Here is a 22,280-nt window from a genome sequence, read left to right as displayed (position 1 = left end):
CACGTCACAGCCGGCCCGTAACTTGGCAACCCGCTCACAGCGTCGTCCGGGCGGAGGCTGAGGAGCAGGAATAGAAACAAAACACAATGTCACCACCAATAGATTGTGCAGCTGCAAAGTACCATACATAGTACACATAACATGTCCAGCTCTCCCAGGTACAAATATCTCAAATAAACCATGGTATTCCAGATAAACCTGTGCTCATAGGAAAGAACAGACCCCATATAGAGAAAAACAAGGTATACCGCAAGGTTTAAGGAAGAATAGATCACAGAAGGAAAAAATTCAATGATTCCAGGGGAGTCATAGAGATACAAGGCATGCACACTAACATCACCCATACTTAGAGTCAGAAAGTGACTTAATAGTAATATCCAGTGACATGTTAAAGCGGGAGATCCAGTGCAGAGTACAGGATTACATCTGGGCCAAGGGCGCATAGCTTGTAATGCCCGACACTGTGCTGGCTGGCCACATCACTTGATGGACTGCCAACCTCAGTGGGCCCTTAGCCGGAACCCCCTCACTAGGGGGGTACGGGCCTCCAATATCAGTCCTTCCCATCCAGGGAACTGGAAATTCTCCTTTCCATTAGCCAAAGATACTCCAGGCAATCCTCTCATTAAGACCTGCTGGAGAGATGGTGTTAAGTTCAAAAATCCACGTTGCTTCCTTACGGAGCAGTCGACCATCTCGGTCTCCCCCCCGTAGGCTCTTGGGGACTTGATCGATGATAATATGCTTACGGTCCTTTAGTAAATGCTTGGCCTCCTGGAAGTGCCGAGCCACTGGTTGGTCAGATGGAATACCAGAAAGTGCAGCCTTAATGGCAGACCGATGCAGTGCCATGCGTTCCCGTAGGGTCCTGATTGTCTTTCCCACGTAACACAGGCCATAGGGGCAAACAATAAGATAGATGATGTAAGTGGAAGTGCAAGTTAAAACATGACGAATGGAAATCTTCCTTCCAGTTAACGGTAAAGTGAAAAATGTCCCCGTGATCATATGGCCGCACGTAGCGCAGCCCAAGCACCGATAGCAGCCCGGCTTCCTTGACAAAAAAGACCCACCCCCTTGGGCACCAGTGGCTTTAGAGAAGTCCGTGATGTCTGCATGGACCACCCAGTCCCTGATGTTACGACCCCGCCTATAGCACATCATTGGGGTGATGTGTTTAAAAGGAAAACTGGAATCCGTGGAGATAATTGGCCATAGAGCTCTATTGGCCCTGTTCAAGATAGGACTAGAAGTATCAAAAGTGGTCATCCAGGTAATTCTATTGTCAGAGGATCTGACTGAAGGACGTAACAGCTTATCCCTAGGTAGAAGCAGTACCTCCCTCTTAATACGGTCAAGTGATGTCTTTTCATAGCCTCTGTCCATAAATTTGGATACCATAACATCCAATTCCCGCTCAAGCGTCTCCGGTTGGCTACTAACTCGAGCTACCCTCATCATCTGGGACCTAGGCAGGCCCTGTTTCAACGACTGAAGGTGGTGACTATTTGCTCGCAAGAGCGTATTCTTATCTGTTGGCTTACTGTAAATGCTAGTTTGCAGAACCCCGGCCCTGATGGTCACCAACACGTCCAGGTAATTGATAGAAGAAAATGACCACTGAGACGTAATTCTGATGGGGAAGACCTGGAATTGATGGAGTCCAGCAACTTCTTGAGCATTGGCTCCCCCCCCCCGTCCAGATGATGAATATGTCGTCAATGTATCTAGTGAAGAGTGCAATATATTGCATGACTTCCGGATCCTGAAAGAACATTGATGTCTCTTCCTTCAGCATGTAAATATTAGCATAAGAGGGGGCCACATTGCTCCCCATAGCACTGCCGGTTTTTTGCTGATAAAACCGCCCATCAAAGATGAAATAGTTCCTGGTCAGTGTTAGTTCCAACAGGGACAGAAAAAAAATCAATATTTACAGCTGTCATATTCTCCTCTAGTAGAAACAACCTCATTGCCTCCAACCCGTCAATGTGCGGTATGCTTGTATACAAGCTACAAATATCTGCTGTGCACAATATAGCCCCCTCTGGAACAGGCCCGAATGCCTCTAATAAAATAAGAAAAGAGGTAGTGTCCTTCAGACACCTGACTTGTTTATGGACCAGTGGTTGGAGTATACAGTCCAAAAACTGCGACACTGGCTGATATAGGGACTGTCGGGCAGAAATGATGGGGCGTCCAGGCGGCCTGGCTAGATCCTTGTGGATTTTCGGCACCGTAAAAAAGATGGGGACGACAGGGAAGTCATGTGTAAGGGCTTTGCATACTTTGTCAGAAATAAGCCCCTGCCGCGTTGAGTTGTCTAGAATTCCATCTAATTCCTGCTTGTAAAGCACCGTCGAATCTGAATCCAGGCCCCTGTAGGTGTTTGCATCCGATAACTGTGCCCAAATTTCGGTCCGATAATACGTTAGGTCTAGAATAACCACTCCGCCCCCCTTATCGGTAGGGCAGATGACTATGTCGGTATATGAACCTAGGTTCTTGAGTGCCTGCCATTCTTGTTTTGACAGAATACGGTGTACCTGATTGGTGGCCTTCGTGTATTTGTCCATAGACTCGTCGACCAAAAGTATAAAGGATTTAATTGAGGGATTCGAGGATTGTTGATCAAAAGTAGAGCTGCTTCTTTTGTTCAGGAACGGCTGTAAAATCGTAGGAGAAGCAGGCTGCGGATTCGGATGTGAGGAGAAATATTCCTGTCGTCGTAGCTTCCTTGCGAATTGATATGAGTCAATTTTTCAATTCATGTCATTGTGTCGGTTAGTAGGAACAAAAGAGAGCCCGTTGCTAAGGACGCCCAATTCTGTAGGGGTCAGCACACGAGTCGAAAGATTATAGATTAGGTTTTGTTTTTCACTGCCTGATCTATGGAGTCGCGTGTTCTGCCAGCCCCGGCGGGTGGCCGACCTCTTCCTTTGGTAGTAGTCGTGCATGTTACCCCTAAAGGGATGGCTGAGTTATCTTGTGAGCCATCAGAATCCGCTATCGCGAATTCACTATCACTATTAGATGAAGCTCCGCGCCCTGTCCTGTTCTCCCTACGGCGGCGCCAGCCTTGCTTAGATTTCGGTTGTGAGGAATATGAGCCCCCAGGGGGACCTCCCATCAACCGTCGGTGTACTCTATTGTTTTCATAATCTTCCTGCACAATGTCCAGTTTGTTCTTTTTAAACTTAAGGAGTTTCCTGCGATAAGCATCGCATTGCGTGCGTAGCTTACGCAGCCAGTCATGGGTAACATCCTGCTGTAAGGAGGGCAGATGTGTTGTTTCAAAGGCCGTGATTTTGTCCTTAACTACCCTTAACTCCCTACCTGCCTCCTCGACCACCAATAGCATAGGATCTAAACTACACTTATTGGTGATCCCGACCCACTTCTTACAAAAATCAGGGTTAAACCTGCCGATGGTAGGGGCGTTCCTGATCCTAAACCCTCTAGAGATCATACATTCCCTGTGGTAGTCGGAGAGAGATATCCCATGAAGTAGGAAATCTATTTCCCTGCGTTTAAGCTTGTATAATTGTTGATATAAGTCCTCCTAACTGAACTGCTGGTCAGCCAGCGACAACCGCTCCTTGAACTGCAGTCTGTCCGCGTTGTCATCCGTAAAACCGTACAGGTCCCCTCTGTTAATGTTCAAATGCACAAATCCTTTAGAACTTTCAGTAGTTGATGTGGACGTTCCTGGGTCCATGTCCAGAACTGTGCTGCTGTAGAAGCCTGAAAGTATAAACACGCGTGCAAATGCTGCAGTATACCGTGCCCTGTGTCTGTAAAGAAAAGTCCCTTTAATGTGGCACCGGCTCAATACCAGTGCAAGACTGCAGCAGTGTCCAGCAATGCCTCAATCACCATATGGGCAGAATAGAAAAAACAAAATAAATACACAGTTATAGCAAAGTCCAGGGGTGCCCTGACTCATGCAGGGGACGTCCAAAGGGCAACTCCAAAAGGTACAGAAAGTCGTAAAGCCCGGCACTCCCTCAGCGAACTACGTGCCCCGGTGCCCTCAGGATGGATACTTGATAGACGATACAGAAACTGCGACACTCAGGGTCTTATATTCAATGGTTTGTATTGACACACAATTATATCGCGCACCCGCGCACCACCAACGTTTCGTGGAGTTCAACCCCTTTGTCAAGATGTAGGTGAAAGAAGATTAGAGAAAGGATTACTCACCCATTTGTAGAAAGAAGCCCGCCAAACATCGTGCGAACCATTCTCTATATGGGGTCTGTTCTTTTCTATGAGCACAGGTTTATCTGGAATACCATGGTTTATTTGAGATATTTGTACCTGGGAGAGCTGGACATGTTATGAGTACTATGTATGGTACTTTGCAGCTGCACGATCTATTGGTGGTGACATTGTGTTTTGTTTCTATTCCAGCTCCTCTGCCTCCGCCCGGACGACGCTGTGAGCGGTTGCCAAGTTACGGGCCGGCTGTGACGCGGGTTGCTCAGCAACGGACCGGCAGTGACGCGGCGAGGGCGTCACCGCACGTCATCTTCCTGCACCACCCAGCGACGGGGACGGAGGCGCGGGAGCTGGTTCGCACGATGTTTGGCGGTCTTCTTTCTACAAATGGGTGAGTAATCCTTTCTCTCATCTTCTTTCACCTACACCTTGACAAAGGGGTTGAACTCCCCGAAACGTTGGTGGTGCGCGGGTGCGCGATGTAATTGTGTGTCAATACAAACCATTGAATATAAGACCCTGAGTGCCGCAGTTTCTGTATCGTCTATATTTATATATATATATATATATATATATATATATAATATTTATTTTTCTCACAATCTTTTATATTTATTCTTATTTTCCATTATGATGTTTCATACTTGTGTTTTCCTTCAGCTTGTTTTTTTTTTCCTCCCTACATTACAAATTAGTCTTCCGCATTCACGCAATTTACATCATACCCATCTATGGCAAGTGTGTGCCTTTGTGTATTTTTCTAGCAATATTGTGGTTGGTACCTTTATGTCTCCTGCCTTTTTTTGTTAAACCAAAAGGCAATTCTGGCCATGGCTGTCTGGATGGACAACAGACCGGTAACCCATGTTTTTATAGCCCCCCCCCCCCCCCCCCCCATCCCAAGTACATGCCAGTCACTTGAGTGTCTTCATTACCTATATGGTGGCTAAACTGCAACAGGGAACCTCTGAAGAAATTGTTCCTCCCCAGGCAGATGGTGGCTTCAATCAGTATTCACTATCCATATAGGAGATCACATGGTCCGGTAGATGCCTGTTTGCACAGGAATATAACCATTGTCATCATCATCATCTAGCAGAGGTTCAACCAGATAATACATAGTAGCAGAAATCTTAAAGCAGGGCAAAATGTAAACTTTCCCAATTAAACAATTCTATATTATTAAACTGTATTTGGTATATCGTTTTTATTAGTTATATGGTGTCTTCAGAATTGATGTCTTAAAGAAGTTTTCTGTCCCCCAGCCTTTTCCTTCTACTTCTGCCAGTTGTGCATACAATCTCCAGCCACCCACTTTCCTTCAGTTATCTTTACCCTTATCTCCCCTGTGCCTCTCCAGCCTTCCCCCTTTATGTCCCCTCAGCCTCTTCCCCTTTGTGTTCCCCCAGCTCCAGCCCCCATGTGTCTCTCCAGCTCCAGCCCCCCATGTCTCTGCACTTCCAGCACCATTGTGACTCTCTGGAACCATTCCCACCTGTGTATTTCCTGCTCAAGCCCCTGTATCCCACCAGCACCAGCTCCCTGCTTCCATTTGGCTCCAGCCACTTGCATTAATCCAGTTCCAGCCCACATGTACTTTCTGTGTCTTTGTAGCTCCTCTTCCCTTTAGTGGCATGCCATGACATCATGACTCAGACTTGCTGTGCTGTAATAAACAAAATAAAAATTATTTCTCTGGTCGCTGGAGGAAGATGTGAGATTGGGAATAATTCAGATGCATTTGCAAAGCAGCAATTGTATGCAGATTGGTCAATGTTTTCTTACTGCGCATACATCTGAGCCACAGTGTACATGTGCAGCAATTGAAATGCGATGGCAGTCACACAGAGGAATTAGTCGCAAAGTGAGTGACAGGAAGACAGCATTTGGGGATGGGAACGGGGAGTGGTCAGAAAAACACAGGCGTGTCATAGTCTATCAAACAGCATTTTCTGAGAAGGCGTAAATCAGCAGTTGCGATCTTACTCGCCCTCTGCGTCCCAGGGGAACAGCACAGCCTGTGTGTCTTCAGAGGCAATCGGAATCCGTGACATGACCTGATTTGCGATTATGGTACCGATGCGTCAGCAGTTGTACGTCATCAGATGGAAATAATGCGACAGCAGTAGATTTCCATATGCTTAGGTAAGCTTCCGCCCATACTAGCGTATAATCGCAATTGCGAACGGCAAACGATAGCAAAAGCAATTGTAAGAATAACCACATCTGAATTAGAGCCAGTGGTCCCTGATCCATTCATGCATACATGCTCCTCAGCTGCTCAGGCCAGTACAAGTTTCACGTTTGGACCCCTACCCCTTCACTTTTGCTGGACCTGATGGCCATTACTCCTGGCTAATGACTCTATTGTTGCTACTGCAAACTCATGCTGATCATAAGTATAATAAAGCCTTAGATCTGTGATAGAGCACACTTTTTGTTTATTAAAAACTAGGGGCCTAATTCATATCTAATCGCAGCAGAAAATTTGTTAGCTAATGGGCAAAACCATGTGCACTGCAGGTGGGGCAGATATAACATGTGCAGAGAGAGTTAGATTTGGGTGGGTTATTTTGTTTCTATGCAGGGTAAATACTGGCTGCTTTATTTTTACGTTGCAATTTAGATTTCAGTTTGAACACACCACACCCAAATCTAAATCTATCTGCACATGTTATATCTGCCCCCCGCCTGCAGTGCACATGGTTTTTCCCATTAGCTAACAAATTTGCTGCTGCAATCATATCTGAATTAGGCCCTAGGTTTGGGTGCCTTGTATTGTCCATCAAATGCCTCAGATGTTGTACCCTGCTGCTGTCTATTGCATAATCTATCATTGCCCCCTTACATTATGCAATAGAGAGTGAGCAGGTACTATTGGGTGAGGGTCAAAGCATAGATGGGGTGAGGCAGTCTAGAATTAACAACTAATTCATATTTAAGTATAACTACCCTTGATGTTTTTACTGATGTTCTCTGACAATTTATAAGATTAGGTTGGTTTATTGTTTACATGTGCAGCATGTTAACAGTGTTAACACAGGTGGAACCTTGAGAAGTATTAATATGCTTTACAATTTAAAACTAAAGAACCAACAAGTGCAAACAAAAATATACTTTTATATGTCCTAAACAACATGACATAAATTGTGTATGTAATGAAATAGTCACCAAAAGTTTTATTCCTGTTAAGAATAAAACACGCACACTCAGTGATGAAAAAAACAGGATTTTAATACCTACCGGTAAATCCTTTCCTCCTAGTCCATAGAGGATGCTGGGGTCCACTTCAGTACCATGGGGTATAGACGGTTCCGCAGGAGCCATGGGCACTTTAAGACTTTTTCAGAGTGTGAACTGGCTCCTCCCTCTATGCCCCTCCTCCAGACCTCAGTATAGGAACTGTGCCCAGGGAGACGGACATTTAGAGAAAAGGATTTACTTTTAAGTTAATGGTGAGATTCATACCAGCTCACACCTCAGCCATGCCGCACACATGGCATTCAACAAAACACATGCCAACGGGCAGGAACATTACAGCAACCGTGCTGAAAACATTTTGAACAAATTAACAACTGCAGGTAAAGTACGCACTGGGCTGGGTGCCCAGCATCCTCTACGGACTAGGAGAAAAGGATTTACCGGTAGGTATTAAAATCCTGTTTTCTCATACGTCCTAGAGGATGCTGGGGTACACTTCAGTACCATGGGGTTATACCAAAGCTCCAGTACGGGCGGGAGAGTGCGGATGACCCTGCAGCACCGATTGACCAAACTGTAGGTCCTCATCGGCCAAGGTGTCAAACTTGTAAAACTTAGCAAACGTGTTTGCCCCTGACCAAGTAGCTGCTCGGCAAAGCTGCAATGCCGAAACCCCCCGGGCAGCCGCCCAGGATGAGCCCACCTTCCTAGTAGAATGGGCAGTCACCGAATTCGGTATCAGCAATCCTGCCGTAGAATGAGCGTGCTGAATCGTACCTCTGATCCAGCGCGCAATAGTCTGCTTAAAAGCAAGACACCCAATCTTGTTGGGAGCATACATGACAAACAGAGCCTCTCTTTTCCGTATCTGAGATGTTCTTGCGACATAAATCCTCAAAGCCCTGACCACATCAAGAGACTTTGAAGCAGCAAAGGTGTCAGTAGCCACTGGCACCATAATAGGTTGGTTTATATGGAAAGAAGAAACCACCTTTGGAAGAAATTGCTGACGAGTTCTTAACTCAGCCCTATCTTCATGGAAAACCAATTAAGGGCTATTGTGAGACAAGGCCCTTAACTCAGACAGCCTTCTTGTGGATGCCAAGGCCAACAGCATGACCACTTTCCAAGTGAGAAACTTCAACTCTATCACCTGTAGAGGTTCAAACCAATCCGATTGAAGGAACTGCAACACCACATTAAGATCCCATGGTGCCACAGGAGGCACAAACGGAGGTTGGATGTGCAGAACCCCTTTCACGAATATCTGAACTTCTGGAAGGGAGGCCAGTTGTTTCTGAAAGAAAACGGACAAGGCCGAAATCTGGACCTTGATTGAACCCAATCGTAGGCCCACATCCACGCCCGCCTGGAGAAAATGGAGAAAACGTCCTAACTGAAACTCTTCCATTGGAGCCTTCTTGGTTTCACACCATATTTTCTCCAAATACGGTGGTAATGTTTAGACGTTACTCCTTTCCTGGCCTGAATAAGAGTAGGAATGACTTCTTTGGGAATACCCTTTTGGGCTAGAATCCGACGCTCAACAGCCATGCCGTCAAACGTAGCCGCGGTAAGTCTTGATACATGCACGGCCCCTGCTGCAGCAGGTCCTCGCGAAGAGGAAGAGGCCGAGGATCTTCTATGAGCAACTCCTGAAGATCTGGATACCAAGCCCTCCTTGGCCAGTCTGGGACAACGAGGAGCGCTCGAACCCCTGTTCTTCTTATGAGCTTGAGAACTTTCGGAATGAGTGGAAGTGGAGGGAAGACATATACCGACCGAAACACCCACTGGGTCACTAGTGCATCCACTGCTATTGCTTGAGGGTCTCTCGACCTGGAACAAGATCTCTGAAGCTTCTTGTTGAGACGAGATGCCATCATGTCTACTTGATTAACTCCCCAAAGACCTGTCACCTCTGCGAAGACTTCTTGGTGGAGGCCCCATTCTCCTGGATGGAGATCGTGTCTGCTGAGGAAGTCTGCTTCCCAGTTGTCCACTCCCGGAATGAAAATTGCCGACAGAGCTCTTGCATGCTTTTCTGCCCAGAGGAGGATCTTTGACACCTCTGCCATTGCCGCTCTGCTTTTCGTTCCGCCCTGATGGTTTATGTACATGACTGCTGTTACATTGTCTGACTGGATCTGTACGGGTTGATCTTGAAGAAGATGCACCGCTTGTAGAAGGCCATTGTAAATGGCTCTCAACTCCAGAACGTTTATGTGAAGACAAGTTTCTTGACTTGACCATCTTCCTTGGAAGCTCTCCCTCTGTGTGACTGCTCCCCAGCCTCGGAGACTTGCATCCGTGGTCACCAGGATCCAGTCTTGAATCCCGAACCTGCGTCCCTCTAGGAGGTGAGAACTGTGTAGCCACCACAGGAGCGAAATTCTGGCTTTGGATGACAGGATTATCCTCTGATTCATATGTAGATGGGATCCGGACCACTTGTCCAATAGGTCCCACTGGAATACTCTGGCATGGAATCGGCCAAATTGTATGGCCTCGTAGGCCGCTACCATCTTTCCCAACAACCGAATGCATTGATGAATCGACACTCTTGTTGGTTTCAGAATTTGTTTGACCAGTCTCTGGATTTCCAGAGCCTTTTCTACTGGAAGAAATACCCTCTGTACTTCTGTGTCCAGTATCATCCCCAAAAAGGACAATCTTGTCGTCGGTTCCAATTGTGACTTTGGAAAATGTATGATCCAACCGTGATGTTGAAGTACTGTCAGGGAGAGTGCAATGTTCTGCACCAACTTTTCCCTGGATCTCGCTTTTATCAGGAGATCATCCAGGTAAGGAATTATATTGACTCCTTGCTGTCGAAGGAGGACCATCATCTCTGCCATCACTTTGGTGAACACCCTCAGTGCCGTGGAGAGTCCAAACGGCAACGTCTGAAATTGGTAATGACTATCCTGCACTGCGAATCTCAGATAAGCTTGATGCGGAGGATAAATGGGAACATGTAAGTAGGCATCTTTTATGTCCACTGACACCATGAATTCCCCCTCCTCCAGACTGGAAATCACTGCCCTCAGAGATTCCATCTTGAACTAGAACCTTTGCAGGTAGAGATTCTGATTTTTCAGGTTTAGAATTGGTCTGACCAAGCCGTCCGGCTTCGGAACTACAAATATGCTTGAATAAAACCCTTCTCCTTGTTGCAACAAGGGAACCAGGACAATGACTTGATCCTGACACAATTTTTGTATTGCTGCTGCTACCACTTCCCTGTCTGGGACAGAAGCTGGTAAGGTCGATTTGAAAAATCGGCATGGGGGAATGTCTTGAAACTCCCCTTGGGACACTATTTGTATGACCCACGGGTCCAGGCCAGATTGAACCGAGAAGTGACTGAAGAGTTTCAGACGTGCCCCCACCTGAGCGGACTCCCGCAAGGGAGCCCCAGCGTCATGCTGAAGATTTGGCAGAAGCAGAGGTTGATTTCTGCTCCTGTGATCCCGGAGACACTGTGGGCTTTTTTCCTTTTCCCCTTCCTCTACACGCAAAGAAAGGGGAACCTTTACCCTTTTTGTATTTATTGGGCCGAAAGGACTGCATCTGAGAGTGATGTGTCTTTTTCGCTGGTGCAGGAGCATAAGGCAAGAATGTCGACTTACCCGCGGTAGCCACAGAAACTAAAGCATCCAGACCATCTCCAAACAAGGCCTCACCTTTGTATGGGAGAGCCTCCATATTCCTTTTGGAATCTGCGTCAGCATTCCATTGGCGAATCCACAACGCCCTCCGTACTGAGATTGCTATGGTAGCGGCTCTTGATCCCAAGAGAGCAATATCTTTCATGGCTTCTAGCATATACGCAGCAGCGTCTTTGATATGACCTAACGTTAGAAGTATCTCGTCTCTATTGTGTCAATGTCTGATGACAAGTTTTCTGACCACTTTTCAATAGCATTACTCACCCACGCACAAGCAATGGTAGGCCTGAGTAATGTCCCATTGCAGTGGCGCACGCAGGGGGGGTTTCCGAGTACCCAGAAACCCCCCCTGACGGACTAAATTCTCTTTTAAGAGACGGAGACAAACTGGTCTCCGTCTCTGCACCAGCCGCACACCCTCACGCCAGTGCTGCTGTCCGGCCACCGCACTGCTGGGCGGCGCAGAGAAACTCTTCCTGTCAGCTCTGTACTCGTGCCGTGCTGCCCGGCCACCGCCGGTTCAGCTGTCAGGCGCTTCCGCGTCAGGTGGCTTAGTTTCATATCCATTCCACCTGACACGGAAGCGCTGACAGCTGAACCCGCGGTGGCCGGGCAGCACGGCACGAGTACAGAGCTGACAGGAAGAGTTTGAGGTGTCTTCGGCACTCGCCTGCTAGTCTGCTTTCCCCGGTGCTGTCAGCTTACTGCTGGGTCTCTGCTCCGTTCCTGACATGACTGATGACACGGAGCGATCCGATGGTCGTCAAGATGGAAGTGGACTACAGCGCCACGGTGGACCAGCGGCTGCCGGAGTGCGAGAAGCTGGTGGTGGTGAGAGAGGGAGCGGGGGCTGAGTCACGCCGTCCTGGGGATGTAGGCCTTAGCCTGGAGGGAGCTTTGGAGTTCAGTCCCTTACATGTTTGTGTGTGCGGGGATCCCTGCTCCTGTGCAGCACACGCCGGCTGGAAGCCACTGGCCCCCAACTAGCGTGTGGAACCTTTCCCTACCCCACCTCATGGCTTCTCAGTTGGGTTTCTGGAAGCTCTGACCAGTGCCTAGCAGTCCACATGGCAGATAACCACAGCTCTGCACGTGTATTATTTACATAGGCTGAGAATGGTTGTCACATTATTAATTCCCAGTCCATGCAATTTGGGAACCTGCTGCTTCCCCTTAGCTGCCATCCATCCCCAGAATAATACACTATCAGTTGGCAGGACACAACAGGTCTTGTAGCTGCACAATATCTGGAGAAACACAGGTTGCCCCAGCCTGACATGTGGGTGAGCCTTTTCTTCAGCAATGGATGTTTGCCTGTGTAAAAATTACCAGTTATGCTGGTTTCAGACATGTGACCCAGGAATTCGCTGGGTCTAACAAGCCGGCAAACACCTTGGTCTCAGGTGGAAGAAATCCCAGGTTGATGCACGTTCACATGCAGAAACCCGGTATATAGCTGCATATGTGTGGGGTATTAGTGCACAAGTACATTTGTGCAGAGAAGATTGCTTGTATTAATTTGGTGGTTCTCGACTTCACCATCGGATTTTCAGGATGGCTGTCTGTGTGAGCAGGTGGGAACTCGCCTGTGCGCGTATGCAGCCGGTGGAACACATTTCAGCTCAAAGCCTCCAGAGATGCGCGTTGTTTAGCCTAGCCTGGACTTCAGATGGGCTTAGCTTCGCATGGCTAAATCTGGTACTAATGGCCCCTTTTGCGGTGCCCTGCTAAAACAGAATGCCCGATGCCGCCGTGTGAATAGATGCTGCATGCATGCGCATGGCATTCACATTCAAGGGAGAGCGCGGGGGGAAGCCCAGCTCCGCAAGTGCTGGACACACCCCAATGAGTGATGAAACGGGCTGGACACGCTCCCCACTAGTGACGTCGAGGGGGCCAGCCTACCCCCAATAGTACTGGCGCCCTGCCCCCAAAATATCCTGGAGGACACACTTAAATACACAGTATGCTTCTGTCATGTGTTTAAGTCCTATCCCACTTTTTTGTTATCAAAGAGACAGAACCATCAGAGGTGGTAGAGGCTAAGACTGTAGAGCAATTTAAACATGCTTGGAATAGGCATATGAATATCCTTACAAAGAGTTAAGTTTCAAAAAGGGTTGAGATTGCCTAAAGGATAAAAAAAGGGGCAGACTAGATGGGCCAAGTGGTTCTTATCTGCCGTCACATTCTATGTTTCTATGCGCCGCCCAGCACTGCGGTGGCCAGGCAGCAGCACTGGGGTGAGGAAGAGTTTCTACGCCGCCCATCACTGCCAGGCAGTCACGAGGAGCTACTGTGGCAGCAAACCACATCTGAAGTATGGGGGAAAGGGGGGGTGCGTGTATGCCCTGTGTGTTTTAAAACGGCTGTGTGTGTAAGAAGTACAGTATGCAATGTGTGTATGTGCCCTGTTGTTTTTTTAAGCATGCTGTGTGTGTGCATGCTACATGTATGTGTGCGCGTGTGCATATACTGCATGTTTGTAAATATGCTGTGTGTGTGTATTGCATGTAAGCTGTGTGCCACACATACACTCTCTCTCTCTCTCTCTCTCTCTCTATATATATATATATATATACTGTGTGTGTGTGTATATGTAATATGTACGTATGCATGCATAGATGTGTGTGTGTGTGTGTGTGTGTGTGTGTGTGTGTGTGTGTGTGTGTGTGTGTGTATATATATATATATATATAAAAATATATTTCCTTGGACAAGCTTATAATATATATATATTATGTGTATATTGTCAGGAGTCGACTTACCACAGCTGCATCTGTCCGTCGGTGCGGACTCCGTCCGGGGTTCCTACGTCTCGCTGTCGCTGGTCTCCCTGTCGCCGGATGCCATCCTGGGCCTAGGAACGCTCCTGTTGTCAGCGGGCGTGCATGCACACCGCGTTCCCGCCGGGCCGCGGCATGGGCGCCGCCATGACAGCTTTCCTCAGACTGCCGCATCAGCCAATCCGAAGCTTGGCCGCACCTCCTCGTTTCCCTTCCAGCCAATGCCTGCAGACCGGGGGGTATATCAGGAGCAGCAGGGTGAGTCAGTCCTTGTCCTGGACTTCGTGTCACTCCTATGACCTATGTCTCTGGCTCCGTTCTCCAGTTCCTCCGTTTACCTGCTTTGCCTTCCAGTTTGTTCCTGTACTACCGTGGAACCACAAGCACCAGCAACCCTTGCACTTGAGTTTTAGCTTCACACCTTTACCAGCTACAGTGTGCTCCAGCCCTCTGCAGGGAATCCAATCCGGCCTCCTCACTTCTTCCATCCTACCTCCACTGACCCACTAGCGTCCCCTCCGGGGACACAAACTAAACAGAACCTGACAGTAAGTCCAGGACCGATGGACTCGGATGGTGGTCAGAATGTGGGGTCAGGAGCCTTACAAAATCTGGTCTCCCGCTTGGATGGTCAAGAGGCGCACGGAGCCGCACGGACCCTAGCAACGGGGACGCCACTGGCGGACCGCGTTCCCCGTTGCTGGGTCCATTTAAATTAATAAGGGCACCTGTTTCCTGGCCGTGCAGCAAGGCAGCTGCACGGCATTTAGTCCAATCAGCCTCTAAACAGCTGATTGGAGGACTCCCTGTTAAGTACACTCCCAGGGCTTCTCACAGACGCCGGTAATAGCTTCCTGCATGCTGTATCTGTTTGCTGAGAGTGTTTCCAGTCCTGCTGTACCCGGTCGTTCCTGTCCTCAGTTGTCCTGTACTCGGAAGTTGTCATCTGTTCCTGGAGTCCTGACTGAGCACCTTTAAACATCCAGTGGTGTTCGTGAGTCACGGCGTAGCCGTGTGTTGCGGCTTGGCCGCTTTATTACTTATTATTTATTATTTGTGTTTCGGAGCTTTTGCGGAGGATTCCGCTCCCACAGATCCACTCTGGTATCCAGCGGTGCTGGGTAGGAGTAACGGACTAGTGGATTTTGGTTGTCCTTTTATCTGGCGGGTTTCCGCGCATACTTCTGGTTTGGTTAGTTAGCTTGTTGCCCCTGGCCTGTTGTCAGTCAGAGGTCCTCTTGTCATCATCCTGCCTCGGATTTCCCTTTGTCTCTCACTAAGACCGGGGGGCACCGGAGTTGGGCAGACATAATCCGCCTTTCAAACGTGGCTGCCAGGGGCTCAAGAAACCATAGTCTCGCAAGGGATTTCCGATAGCACGGGTGAGACAATAGAGTTAGGGCGCCAGGGGCAACTAGTCTTTCCAGCTCCCGTAACCAGCATTCCCTTCCAGTACTCTGGCCATTGCCATGAGATCTCCTCCGGTCAGGAGTACTGGAATCATAACATTATTACCGGCCCAACCAAAACTTAACATTAAACAGGGTTTAATTTTTTACTTATTCAGTTTTGTAAGAGTTATCGGCCTCATGAATCCCACAGGTTTAGGGCCAAATCCTGGTCAGCTCCTAGTCAGCCAGATTCAAGAACTTACTCAGATGGTTCAGGATCTTTCCCTTCGGGTGAAGTCGCAGGAAGATCTTTTACGAACTTCCCCGAGGGTAGTCCCTGAACCAAAAATGCACTTGCCTGACCGTTTTTCTGGTGATAGGAAGGAGTTTTTTAATTTTAAAAAATCCTGTAAACTTTATTTTCGTTTAAGACCGATCTCCTCAGGTACTGAATCTCAGCGGGTCGGAATTATTATTTCTTTGCTCCAGCGGGATCCTCAGACCTGGGCATTCGGTTTAAAAGCAGAGGATCCGGCGTTGTTGTCAGTAGACGCCTTTTTTGGGTCTTTAGGGCTTTTGTATGATGACCCTGATAGAGAGGCATCCGCTGAGAGTCAGTTACGCGCTCTCAGACAGGGTAGAAATCCTGCAGAGGTTTTTTGTACAGAGTTTCGCCGTTGGTCGAACGACTGTGGCTGGAATGACCCAGCCCTGCGCAGTCAGTTTCGCCTCAGCTTATCAGAGTCTATAAAAGACAGTCTCCTTCAGTATCCCGCTCCTGAGACTCTCGATAAACTCATGGAGCTTTCTATTAAGATTGATCGTCGTCTCAGAGAGCGGAGGGCTGAAAAAGGAGCACCTGTCAGGTCTACTCCATGTGTATTTTCCATTCCTGAGGACGTAGAGGAGCCCATGCAGATGGGTCTCTCCCGGCTGTCTCCAGAAGAGAGAGCCAGAAGGCAAAACTCTGGTCTTTGTTTGTACTGTGGGGGTAAGGGACATTTTGCCCGTAATTGTCCGAACAAGTCGGGAAAACGCCTCGACCAAGTGAATTGTGAGGGGGTTCACTTTGGTCTGCAGCTTATCTCCTCGAATAACTCCCTTTTAGTCCCAGCTAAAGTTTCCTTTGGCAGCCTCAGTTCTTCGGTGTCGGCTTTTGTTGACAGTGGAGCTGCAGGGAACTTTATGGACTTAACGTGGGCCAAGGCCTTAGGTATTCCTCAGTTAGCCTTGGGTAGGTGTATCACCATGCATGGTTTAGATGGGAGTCCCTTGTCCAATGGGGTTATTTCCCTCTGTACACCCCCTGTACTACTTACGGTAGGAGCTCTTCATTCCGAAAAGATCGAGTTTTTCCTTACCCATTGCCCAGCAGTTCCAGTGGTTCTGGGTCACCCTTGGCTGGCCTTTCATAATCCCATCATTGATTGGCAGTCGGGGGAGATTTCACAATGGGGTACCATCTGTAATAAGGAATGTATTACGTTTCCCGTCAGAATAGCTGCTGCCATTCCCGAACTCATTCCCGTGGAATACCAGGACTTTGTTGATGTGTTTTCCAAGGGCAATGCGGACATTCTGCCTCCCCATCGACCTTATGATTGTGCTATTGAGCTAATTCCTGGTGCCACATTGCCAAAGGGAAGGTTATATGCATTATCCGGGCCAGAAACTGCGGCCATGAATGAGTATGTTAAGGAGAGCCTAGGGAAAGGATTTATCAGGCCATCTAAATCCCCTTTAAGTGCAGGCTTCTTCTTTGTGGAGAAAAAAGATGGATCACTCAGACCTTGCATTGACTTTAGAGCCCTGAATAAGATCTCAGTTAAAAATACTTACCCTCTGCCGCTGATTTCTGTCCTCTTTGATCAGCTGCGTTCGGCTGTGATTTTTTCTAAAATTGACCTGAGGGGAGCGTATAACCTCATTTGAATCAAGTCGGGAGATGAGTGGAAGACGGCTTTCAGTACTCAGTCGGGTCACTACGAGTATCTGGTGATGCCGTTCGGCTTGTCTAACGCTCCGGCAGTTTTCCAGGATCTCATTAACGATGTGCTCCGTGATTTTCTAGGAAGATTCGTGGTCGTTTACTTAGACGAGATCCTGATCTATTCTGATTCAATTGAACAACATGTTACCCAGGTGCGTCAGGTTCTTCAAAAATTACGTGAAAATCACCTATATGCCAAGCTGGAGAAGTGTGAGTTTCATGTCACGGAGGTATCCTTTTTAGGGTACATTATTTCCCCTCGGGGATTCTGTATGGAACCTAAGAAGCTCCAAGCCATCCTTAGTTGGGCGCAACCCACCAACTTAAAAGCAATTCAGAGCTTTTTAGGGTTTGCGAATTATTATAGAAGATTTATTCATTCTTTTTCCGACCTGGTTGCTCCCATTGTGGCACTGACTAAGAAGGGAGCGGATCCTACCAACTGGTCACGTGAAGCTGAGTTATCCTTTCAGGCCTTGAAACAAGCTTTTGTCTCAGCTCCAGTCCTCAGACATCCCAACCCAGAATTGCCCTTCATTGTTGAGGTTGATGCCTCGGAGGTTGGAGTGGGGGCTATCCTATCTCAGAAGGATCCGGACTCTCTGGAACTACATCCTTGTGCCTTTATGTCCAGGAAATTCTCATCCGCTGAATCCAACTACGATGTTGGTAACCGGGAGTTACTGGCTATTAAATGGGCTTTCGAGGAGTGGAGGCATTGGCTTGAGGGAGCAACACATACCATTTCAGTATTGACTGACCACAAAAATCTTCAGTACATCGAATCAGCTAAGCGGCTGAATGCCCGGCAGCCTCGTTGGGCTTTATTTTTTACTCGTTTCAAGTTTATTATCACTTTTAGGCCAGGTTCCCAGAATACCAAGGCGGATGCCCTGTCACGCAGTTTTCTTCCAGTTCATAATAACAGTCCTGTTACTCCCATACTTCCGTCTTCAGTCATTTGGGCAGGCCTCACACAAGATTTATTTACCCAGTTAAAGCAGCTTCAACATCAAGCTCCTGGAAATACTCCTGCTGGTCGTCTTTACGTCCCTGAGTTTTTGAGAGCTACTGTTTTGACTGAGTTTCATGATAGCAAAGTTGCCGGGCATCCGGGGATCTCTAAGACTTTGGAATTAGTCTCCCGCTCAGTATGGTGGCCTGGTCTTTCTAAAGACATTAAGGAGTTTGTTTTTTCTTGTCAGGTCTGTGCACAGCATAAGGTTCCCCGTTCCTTGCCTATCGGGCAACTTATGCCCTTAAATGTTCCTCTCGGGCCATGGTCTCATATTTCCATGGATTTTGTGGTAGACCTCCCTCTGTCAGCCGGATTCCGAGTCATATGGGTGGTAGTGGACCGTTTTAGCAAGATGGCCCATTTCATTGCTCTTCCCCGACTGCCATCAGCCCAGGGATTGGTTGTTTTGTTTCTCCGCCATGTTTTCAGACTTCATGGGTTGCCCACTGATATTGTTTCTGATCGGGGTCCACAATTCATTGCACAATTCTGGAAGTCTTTTTGTGCCTCATTAAAGATGAAATTGTCTTTAACATCCGGCTACCATCCCCAATCCAACGGGCAGACCGAGCGAGTTAATCAATCATTAAAACAGTATTTGCGTTTGTACTCAGCCAAACTCCAGAATGATTGGTCCGAGTTTCTTCCTTTGGCGGAGTTTGCTTACAACAATTCTTGTCATTCCTCCACTAATGTGTCTCCATTCTTTTCAGTTTTTGGTTTTCACCCCAGAGCTAATTCTTTTTTTCAACATTCTTCTGTTTCCTCGCTAACCTTAACCTCTCATCTCAGAGTCATTTGGAAAAAAGTGCACCTTGCTCTCAGAAGAGCGGCATTTCGAGAGAAAAATTTTTCTGACAGGCTCCGGCGTCCTTGCACTTTTAAGGTGGGAGACAGGGTATGGTTGTCGACTCGTAACATTAGACTTCGACAAACCTCAGCTAGATTGGGCCCCAAATTTATTGGACCATTTCATATTATTAAAAAAATCAATCCAGTTGCTTTCCGGTTACGTTTACCAAGAGCTCTCCGGATCGGAAATACGTTCCATTGCTCCCTGTTGAAACCATACGTTTCTTCCAGTAGATTTCCTCGGAAGATCTCTCAGGGGAAATCACCAGTAGATGTACAGGGACATCAGGAGTTCTTGGTGGAGAATGTTCTCGATTCCAAATTGTCCCGGGGTCGGCTTTATTTTCTGGTGCACTGGAAAGGCTATGGTCCAGAGGAAAGGTCTTGGGTCCTGGATAAGGATCTCCATGCCCCGAGGCTCAAGAGGGCATTTTTTCGGGAATTTCCTCGGAAACCTGGCTTTAGGGGTTCCTTGACCCCTCCTCAAGGGGGGGGTACTGTTAGGCGCCGGGGTCCGCTCGTCGGTGCGGCCCGGCGCCTAGCAACCAGGGACGCCGTGCGCGTACAGCCGCCGGCTCCCTGGCAACGCTAGACGCCGGGCGCACAGAGCCGCACGGACCCTAGCAACGGGGACGCCACTGGCGGACCGCGTTCCCCGTTGCTGGGTCCATTTAAATTAATAAGGGCACCTGTTTCCTGGCCGTGCAGCAAGGCAGCTGCACGGCATTTAGTCCAATCAGCCTCTAAACAGCTGATTGGAGGACTCCCTGTTAAGTACACTCCCAGGGCTTCTCACAGACGCCGGTAATAGCTTCCTGCATGCTGTATCTGTTTGCTGAGAGTGTTTCCAGTCCTGCTGTACCCGGTCGTTCCTGTCCTCAGTTGTCCTGTACTCGGAAGTTGTCATCTGTTCCTGGAGTCCTGACTGATCACCTTCAAACATCCAGTGGTGTTCGTGAGTCACGGCGTAGCCGTGTGTTGCGGCTTGGCCACTTTATTACTTATTATTTATTATTTGTGTTTCGGAGCTTTTGCGGAGGATTCCGCTCCCACAGATCCACTCTGGTATCCAGCGGTGCTGGGTAGGAGTAACGGACTAGTGGATTTTGGTTGTCCTTTTATCTGGCGGGTTTCCGCGCATACTTCTGGTTTGGTTAGTTAGCTTGTTGCCCCTGGCCTGTTGTCAGTCAGAGGTCCTCTTGTCATCATCCTGCCTCGGATTTCCCTTTGTCTCTCACTAAGACCGGGGGGCACCGGAGTTGGGCAGACATAATCCGCCTTTCAAACGTGGCTGCCAGGGGCTCAAGAAACCATAGTCTCGCAAGGGATTTCCGATAGCACGGGTGAGACAATAGAGTTAGGGCGCCAGGGGCAACTAGTCTTTCCAGCTCCCGTAACCAGCATTCCCTTCCAGTACTCTGGCCATTGCCATGAGATCTCCTCCGGTCAGGAGTACTGGAATCATAACAGTTATCACTCAATTTCCCCACGCCAAGATCCAAGGTTGCCTACATCATATCACTGCTCTCTGGATCAGCTTTGAGTTGGGTGTCTCCTCTGTGGGAACGTGCTGAACCTCTTATGAATAACTATACCGAATTTGTGTCAACCTTCAGAGGCATCTTTGATGAACCAGGTCGCACAACATCAGCTTCTGCAGATCTTATCCAACTTCGTCAAGGTACCCGTAGCTTGGGTCAATACGTCATCCAGTTCCAGACGTTAGCCTCATAGATTCAATGGAATAACCAAGCACTGGTAGCAGCCTTCTGGCATGGACTCTCTGATCGGATTAAAGATGAACTAGCCACCCGTGACATTCCTGAGCAATTATCAGAGTTAATTTCTTTGTGTATCAAGTTGGACTCTCGCATTCGCGAACGCAACAGTGAGCGTGCTCGTAGTGAGTCTCGCAAGCCAAGAATGGTACCTCCGACACAATTTCAGCCTCCACCTTCTGACGAGCCTATGCAAATTAATAGGTCCCGCTTAACCCCTGAGGAGCGGTCAAGAAGACTTCGAGAGAGACTGTGGGGTAAATGTACTAAGCTCCCGATTTTGACCGAGATGCCGTTTTTTCATCAAAGTGTCATCTCGGTAATTTACTAAGCAATAATCACGGCAGTGATGAGGGCATTCGTAATTTTTTGCAAGTCCAAGAAAAAAATTACGAATGAATACACCATCGGTCAAAACGCGGCTGTTTAAGTATGAATCTCGGTAATTTACTAAGAAGTGCAAAGCAAAAAAAAAACAAACACTGCCGTGAAAAATTACAACTCGTAAAAAAGTGCAAAAAAAAACAGACCTGCTTTTTTTTTCCGTGATTGGATAGGCATGCAGGGATCCATGAGATCCGTGCATGTATATCAGTGGGAAGGGGTGGGAAAGTTGTTATTTTATTAAAAAAAATTGCGTGGGGTCCCCCCTCCTAAGCATAACCAGCCTCGGGCTCTTTGAGCCGATCCTGGTTGCAGAAATATGGGGAAAAAATTGACAGGGGTTCCCCCATATTTAAGCAACCAGCATCGGGCTCTGCGCCTGGTCCTGGTTCCAAAAATACGGGGGACAAAAAGAGTAGGGGTCCCCCGTATTTTTAAAACCAGCACCGGGCTCCACTAGCTGGACAGATAATGCCACAGCCGGGGGTCACTTTGATATAGTGCCCTGCGGCCGTGGCATCAAAAATCCAACTAGTCACCCCTGGCCAGGGTACCCTGGGGGAGTGGGGACCCCTTCAATCAAGGGGTCCCCCCCCAGCCACCCAAGGGCCAGGGGTGAAGCCCGAGGCTGTCCCCCCCATCCAATGGGCTGCGGATGGGGAGGCTGATAGCCTTTTGTGATAATGAAAAGATATTGTTTTTAGTAGCAGTACTACAAGGCCCAGCAAGCCTCCCCCGCATGCTGGTACTTGGAGAACCACAAGTACCAGCATGCGACGGAAAAACGGGCCCGCTGGTACCTGTAGTACTACTACTAAAAAAATACCCAAAAAAAGACAAGACACACACACCGTGAAAGTAAAGATTTATTACATACATGCACACAAACATACATACATACTTACCTTATGTTCACACGCAGGTCGGTGCTCTTCTCCAGTAGAATCCAAGGGGTACCTGTTGAATAAATTCTACTCACCAGATC

General features: G+C 48.1%; 1 long non-coding RNA gene across 1 annotated transcript in view; it reads left to right on the top strand.

The window, feature by feature from the left end:
* Positions 1 to 22,280, top strand: part of LOC134944812 (uncharacterized) — a 146,867-nt gene that overhangs the window by 86,179 nt on the left and 38,408 nt on the right. Inside the window, exon 2 of the long non-coding RNA XR_010181958.1 lies at positions 4,417 to 4,615. This is a non-coding gene — a long non-coding RNA (uncharacterized LOC134944812). The remainder of the gene's footprint in view (positions 1 to 4,416; positions 4,616 to 22,280) is intronic.

The sequence above is a fragment of the Pseudophryne corroboree genome, chromosome 7 (assembly GCF_028390025.1).
Source record: "Pseudophryne corroboree isolate aPseCor3 chromosome 7, aPseCor3.hap2, whole genome shotgun sequence".
NCBI classification, from domain to species: domain Eukaryota; kingdom Metazoa; phylum Chordata; class Amphibia; order Anura; family Myobatrachidae; genus Pseudophryne; species Pseudophryne corroboree.
This window is presented reverse-complemented; position numbering and strand designations above follow the sequence as displayed.